Source organism: Haplochromis burtoni, unplaced genomic scaffold, assembly GCF_018398535.1.
Source record: "Haplochromis burtoni strain Fernald_Lab_line unplaced genomic scaffold, NCSU_Asbu1 Contig_24, whole genome shotgun sequence".
Lineage (NCBI taxonomy): Eukaryota > Metazoa > Chordata > Actinopteri > Cichliformes > Cichlidae > Haplochromis > Haplochromis burtoni.
The window spans coordinates 3473981-3481457 of record NW_024582385.1 but is presented as its reverse complement, the minus strand read 5'-3'; the positions used below and the strand labels follow the sequence as shown (position 1 = coordinate 3481457).

General features: G+C 40.0%; 1 protein-coding gene and 1 long non-coding RNA gene across 8 annotated transcripts in view; both read right to left on the bottom strand.

Annotated features, from left to right (window-relative positions):
• dlg2 (discs, large homolog 2 (Drosophila)) overlaps positions 1-7477 on the bottom strand; it is a gene marked incomplete in the record, with an annotated part of 191521 nt that overhangs the window by 101139 nt on the left and 82905 nt on the right.
• Positions 13-3213, bottom strand: LOC102307964. Of its 4 annotated transcripts, none has more exons than XR_006054172.1 (3): positions 2774-3213; positions 1729-2488; positions 13-1644 (listed from the first exon to the last, which is right to left on the bottom strand). It is a non-coding gene; the product is annotated as an uncharacterized LOC102307964 (long non-coding RNA). The 4 variants fall into 4 exon arrangements; XR_006054171.1 differs by having other exon boundaries at positions 13-2488; positions 2774-2898; positions 3108-3213; XR_316071.3 differs by having other exon boundaries at positions 13-1816; positions 2386-2488; positions 2774-3210.

Genomic DNA, 7477 nt, shown 5'->3' with positions numbered 1-7477 from the left:
GTAATCAGGACCCTACAACACCGGGCAGAACATGTTCCCTCTAAGCCTGAAGGTACAAAGAGATATTTACTTTCTGCTGACCATCAGCTCAGATTCACCATCACCGTCTCTAACTCTCTAAATATGAACACATTTGAAAAATAAAGTTATGTTTACAAACATTCATATCTCAGAAATAAGCACAGCTGTTCATGTTTGCTATTACAGTTTTATTTGTCAGAGAATTATGAACTTTACATCGTGCATTGAGTTTAATAGGTCTGTCTCATGGCTGCACTATGAGAGCTGGAATAAACAATTAAAGTTGAGCAAACTTCAGCTAAATCTTGAAACAGTAGATACAGGTAGAAATGAGATCAGATTAATCTTTGGTCAAAAGCAGATACCTCCTGAGTTCAGTCCATCACATTAAAAAAGAAACGATATCGTGCTTTTTACATACACTTCCAAATAATAGTCAAGCAGCTCAGTCTCACAAATAGGTAACTAAGATGTCTCTAATGCAGACGTGCACAGTGTAGTGCAAGCATTACAAGATCAGAAATGAAAACGTAACATTCATGTAAAACTACAGGCTCAGGATTTTAAAGAAAGGCTCTGAAAACAAAACTTTTTAAAACAGTATCTTTGCTGCGATCATCAAAATACAAAACAGACGTGAACAATTTTCAGTAAAAAACCCTAACATGCACTAATATTACACATATCCAAACAACAAGGCATATGTCAAAGTTTTTGAAGTGAAGAAACATGTTGCTTTAAAAAGCACATGCAGTGTGTGGCCACGATCGTCACACTGTGGACCATGAACGCCACTTCTTTGAAGCGTTCTTCTTCTTGGAATCAAAATGGAAGCAGAAACGTCACGATTCTCTTTGATCTACCAAAAGGAAAAAGCAGAACATCGGAGCTGAAACCAGTCGGGTGAAATAATTAGGATAACAATAATTCAGTGCATTGTCTCCGGTAGTCTTACGATTGTTGGTATCTGTTCAGTACAACTAACACTCGGTGTCAGGGAACTCCTGTGTGGAAAAAAGTGGTTTTTATGTTTTTATGTACGTATTTAACTTCCATCCATTTAACTTAGGAGGAAGAAATGTCAGTTTGGTGCAGGCTGGTTAGTTTAGACTCTGGGTGCATTTGGTGCCCTGTTGTCTGTAACTCAATGAGTTGGTTCACTTTGTGGCTGGGCTGTATGTGCGGTTATATCATGTCGGCTTGGGCTGGAGTACCTGTTCCCTGTTAGGTGTTTGGCTGAACATGAGTAGAGCTTCTAGCTTGGAAGCACATCTGTGCACATAGTCATACTGTCACTGGTTAGTGTAAATGGCTCAATGTGACATAGGAACCTTTTAATTAATTTCCATATTCCGACTTGTATGTCAAAGAATATCAAACCTGGAAAAGCTGTTTATGGTCAGAATGATTAAAAACTGTAAAGAGCTTTTCTCTTTGCGTCGAGCATCCAACACTGTGACTCTTCCTTGTAGAAGCCGTCACTCCAAAGGTCTTATGATAACAATGTTTTATGATTTACTAAGTTACTGGATGAACATGAAAAGTACGTCCATTGTTGCAAATGACCATGGGCGTGACCAGAATAACATCCAACTAGACGCTCAAAAGACGTCCTTAAATGTCCTGTAAGTGACAGAACAGATGAACAAACAGGTAATCGCTTACTTGAGATGAAACCTGCTCAGCTACTTTGAAAACAGCTTCTACCTGCTCCTCCTGTAACTGGATGGCTTCTCAGGGCTAAGCCGTCCTGCAGTCCAGCAGCCTTTATGGTTCTGCTGTGATTCACCAGGAACTGTTAGAAAGACACAAACACACAAACATTAACATGTTCCACAGTCTTCCAGTTTGATCACTTTGATTGTCTCATCCTGTGGACAACGACGTACACGGATGCAGGTTTATTGCTAACTTTTGGAGGTTTATTTATTGAACAAATCCAGCTCCACTGTGATGCTGAGCTGGATACGCACTTAAGAAAACGTGTGAATAAATAGACAACAAACTGGATTTAACCAAACAGACTGGACCCGTTATTGTTAACTGAATGCAAGACTTTAACAGTCTCTTCAATGTAAGAATGCAGGTCCATCAGCATGAGACAAACCTGATGACACACTTCAGCATACGTATGTAGCACATTTACATTTATATCGCACACGTCTGCTTTCCTGTTTGTTTACAGGCTGCCAGGTTATCACAGGGCCAACACAATACATGTGACACAAAATCCACTGAAGTGTTTGATATTTTAATCATAATGATGATTATTATTTAAAATATCACTATAAAGTTTATTTATAAATATATTTAGATTTGTTTCTGTAACCTAGCATATAAAGCTGAGCTGTTTCAGCTTCTGACCTCTGACCTCAGTGTGTCCTCACTGCAGCTTCCTCCTGGAAACACTTCTCCTTCTTGTCTTCCCCCAGTGTTGTTTCCCTGCCGTTAATATCATTCACTGTACCTGAGGAACAACAGAGGACAAACACTCACTTTAAGAAGTACATTCATACAGAGGTGATCTATGGAAACGCACTACTCCACACTTTGGTAGAGAAATCAGTTTCTGTGAAACATTTCTGTAAATGGTGTGGACTTCTTCAGGAGACTCAGCCACTCCCACTCTGATAACTGAAACTTCTGTGGATGAAGAAACTGCCAGACACCATCCTGGAAATGTTTAAGAAATACAAGATCTCTATATAAATGACGATCATGTTAAAATCACATATTAACAGTTGTTGCTCACCTTTGTTTCTGATTTTAAAAAGTTGTATCCCGTCAGCTCTCATGGCTCAGAAAAAGCTTTTTTTGGTTTCCAATCCAGTTCTGCTTGAAAGTATTAAGGATACTTTAAAAGTGCTCCTCTGAAATCTGTGTTAAACAACAAGAAACATAAATTAGTAACAAAAACACAGTGCAGAAGGTAAGTACAGGCATTACACACCATCATCGGGCCTAATGCTCCTAAATCTGCAACTTCAAATCTCTGTGAGCTCTTCAACGTGTCTTCAAAGGGAAAAGTCCAAAACTTAGAATTTGATTATAAAAGGTTCAACACAGACACACAGACAGAGAGGTACCTTTTAATGTTTACTGGTAACCTGAGTCACTGATCATCTACAGCAGGGGTGTCGAACTCCAGGCCTCGAGGGCCGGTGTCCTACAAGTTTTAGATCTCACCCTGGATCAGCACACCTGAAACAAATGATTAGCTCATTACCAGGCGTCTGGAGAACTTCAAGACATGTTGAGAAGGTAATTTAGACATTTAAATCAGCTGTGATGGATCAAGGACGCATCTAAAACCTGCAGGACACCGGCCCTCGAGGCCTGGAGTTCGACACCTGTGATCTACAGTATTACAGAGTCTGGCAGTCTTTGCATGATGTAAACGTTACTGTAAGTTTCCAGCTGCCTCTCAGGTGTGACAGGTGTGCCAGCAGGAAAGAGTAATAATAACCTGCATCCTGAGGTTTGTCGTGCAGGATTAAAGGAGCCAGGCTTTGTTCACACAGCTGGGATTGTGTTTTACACTGACCCTGGGTCAGTATCATACAGTTTAAACGAAGCACTGAAACTTGCACATATTTATTACAGATGCATTGAAGCTAATCGAGATATTTGCTGTCAATCTGTTTTCTGGTAACTTTATTAACCAGTAACATTTCTGTCTAATCATTGTTTAAACAGTAACCGCTTTATTAAACTATAAGCTAACCTTTACACCATAACTTTAAGCTAGCGCCATAAAGACGGTCAAACGTAATAATATTTACAAATGCATCTCAAAGCTGTTATATGTGTATTACTAAGATAACCACATTAACATTATTGACACTCGCTGACTTTTAATAGTCTTTCTATAAATGCTGTCCGTTTAAATGGTCTTACCTGTACACACTGCTGTATCACAGGATTCCAGCCAGAGTGGATTCTGGAGTCTTCCACGCTCCTGTTAGTGATCCTCCATCTGGATGGATGATAACAACCTTCTGAACAATCTAGCAGCTGGAGATGGCCCCTGCTGGCCCATATCTATGGTGCTGATTTCTGCTTATAACGCCCACTGAATGGCCTGATGACATCTGAGGCCGGTGTCCCCAGTGCCTAGTGTTCGTTCCCAGTCTAGGTTTTGGTTATAAAGGTTTCCTTGTTGCCTTTCACATTCTGTTTTCATCTTAGTTCTGTACCACGGACATCAGCCTTAATAAATGCATTGTTGGTTATTAATATTCACCTGCCTGTGAGTCTGCGTTTGGGCCTTTCCCTCTACAAACATGATCTAGGTCTCGCTGATCGTAGTTGAAACCATATCACAGAACTAAGCTAGACGATGCTGATTCATTTAATTCACAAAACACCATTTAAATGCCATGACTGCCTTTGAAGATGTTTGCAGACACACAGGGACAAATTATTAGTTTAAGGTTACTGACTGGAGCAATAGATTTTCAACACAGAATTTCTGCATTCACTTGTTTTCTTCAGAAAGAAACTTTACATGTATCTGAACACAATAACAGATTACTATTTTTTAATGACCTGATTCAGTATTATTAGCTGGTCTCTCTATTGAGCCATAACATAAATCACTGCTTTGCAATGACGTGCTTTAACTTTGTAATGCTCAAAGTAAAACTAAGGGTTATATTCTAGTTTACACAAAGTTTAAAAACTTAAGCAAGGGTTTCAACTGTCACTTGAAAGCATTATACCAATAGCAAATGAAATTAGTTTAGACGTGAGAAAAACAATTGCTGATGCTCAAAAAGCAGGAAATGGCTATGCAAAGATACTGTGGTGTTTCCTATAGTCAAGAACTGGAGTGAAAATTATCATCAAGAAAAGAGAGACACATAGTACAAAACAACAGTGCAGAGAAAGAGCTTTGAAAGATTTCAAAGACTCTGGAAAGAAAACTAGTATGCAATATGTCTAAGGACCACAGAACACCCGCCAGCAACCCTGCACAGGAATGGACTGCAAGGCTGGAGAGCAAAATAAGCACCACTTCTGCAGAAGAGACACCTTCAAGCCAGACTTAAGTTTGCTTAAGTTTCTTTGGGGGCGACCATGGCTCAGGGGGTTGGGAAGCGTATCTGTAACCGGAAGGTCGCCGGTTCGATCCCCGGGCTCTCTGTCCTGGTCGTTGTGTCCTTGGGCAAGACACTTTACCCTACCGCCTACTGGTGTTGGCCAATGGCGCGATATGGCAGCCTCGCCTCTGTCAGTCTGCCCCAGGGCAGCTGTGGCTATAACCGTAGCTGCCTCCACCAGTGTGTGAATGAATAGTGGTATTGTAAAGCGCTTTGGGTGCCTTGAAAAGCGCTATATCAATCCATTATTATTCTTTGGCCGTGTAGACAAGACATTTGGACAATTGTGGGGAAAATCTGAGGATTTGAGCACCTTGTTGTTCCAACATTACTGCACACGAGTCCTCACCTCATCCTGGTATTACACCTTTGGGATGAATTCGAGTGGAGACTGTGAGCCTGGCCTTTCCGTTCAGTGCCTCACAAATGAACTTTTAAACAAATGGTCAAAAATTCCTATAAACACACTTTCAAATCAAATCAAAATTTATTTATATAGCACATATTAAAAACAACAAAGTTGACCATAGTGCTTCACAGTCAGTAAACGCATGAGACAATTAAAACAAAACAATAAAAACAGGACAGGAATCAATAGGTGACAACACAACAAGCCAACTCGTAAGAATCAAAAGCCAAAGTAAAAAGATAGATTTTAAGACGTGATTTAAAAGACTGGATAGACTCGGCGGCACGAATATGAACCGGCGAGGTTATTCCAGAGTCTGGGTGCTACGCTTGAGAAGGCCCGGTCACCTCCTAGGTTGTGCTAGGAGCATCTGATTGGACGAATTAAGTGCTCTATTGGGATTGTACAAGTGGAGGAGTTGGGAAAGATAGCTGGGCGCTAAATTATTTAGAATTTTAAAAGTGAACAAAACTAAAGTTTGTGGAAAGCCTTTCCAGCACAGTTGAAGCTGTAGTAGCAGCAAAGTGTGGACTAAGATCATATTCAACTCTATGGATTAAGTATGATTAAGGGATGTCACTGAAGATCATATGCGTGTGAAGGCAGATGAGCAAATATTGTCAGCAATATTGTGTACATCACAAAAATGTTTGAGTATGGGCTAGTTAAAATATGAAGACTTTTCATATTCATATAAATATGAAAAAAGTCCCTTGTTTGAGCACACACTAATATAAAAACAATCAGTGAGTGAGTGATATAGAGAGACCAGCCTGCGCTCTCTTGCCACACACGTAGAACAGTGTTCGTAGCGTCAGATAGACAGAAACACATTGACTGTCAGTGGTGGACCTGCCAATTCTGGTATTCTATGGCAAATCCTAGTTCAACTGAACTGTGCCAAATAGTGAGTACAGAGCCCACTAGAGCCCACTAGAGCCCACTAGTGGCCCTGCAGGCCACTCTCATGAATTCTGTTTCTGATTGTTTGGTCAGAGACATTCACACCAGTGATCATTGTGTAGGGTTGTGACAGTGCTCATCCTGATGGGTTTAAAGACCTTCTATGGTAGTTGGTGGTATAACTATAACGTAATGTATTAAACAATATATTAAGCTTATATTGCGCAACAAGCTCACTATCAAAATGGCTTCTATGTCACCTTTTTAATATAAAATCTGCAAAGTTTCATGCTAATGTTCTTTCATACATTGAAAATACGTGGCAGACGTTGATGGCTTACAATAGCCAGTCATGTTTGATACTTGTCTTTCAAATGTGTGTACTCATAGTTAGTGATTTTCTCCTCAGTGACATTTTCCCTAAAAACAAGCTGTGTTGTGAAAACTGCTGTTAACTGTTGCAAGGTGAAGGTTTTGGATAAATGCCAGTGTTTATGATTAAAATGAGAGTAAAATCAGGATACATCTGTTGTAAAACTACAGATATTTAAAAGCATTTTTCATATTTTGCTGCTAGTCTTCTAATTTCACTGAGGTCTTGCAGCACTGAGTGAGTGATCAAAGCTTACACTAAGCCTGGTTAGCAGGTTGCGTTAGCCAAGGCTGAAGGTGGCAGTGATTACAAGACAGATTTGTGCTGTTAGGCATGACTGTGGCCACCAAAGTAAAACAGTTCAAGAGCATCAGCACATGAACAGTGTTAAAAAGAAAACGTGACTTGCAAATAATAATAATAATAATTATTATTTTTAACCAAAGCCACCTTTAAAAACCCTCAAGGTCACCTTAAATTTGTACTACTACATTATTAGGTTACTGGACACTAACATGCACCCGTCACACAAGACGTATATAACAAGACCTGTGTAACTGAAACACCAGTTAGCCTCCCTCAAAGTGGGCGTCATCCCTACATCACTACCTCTATCAAACACACACACACACACACACACACACACACACACACACACACACACACACA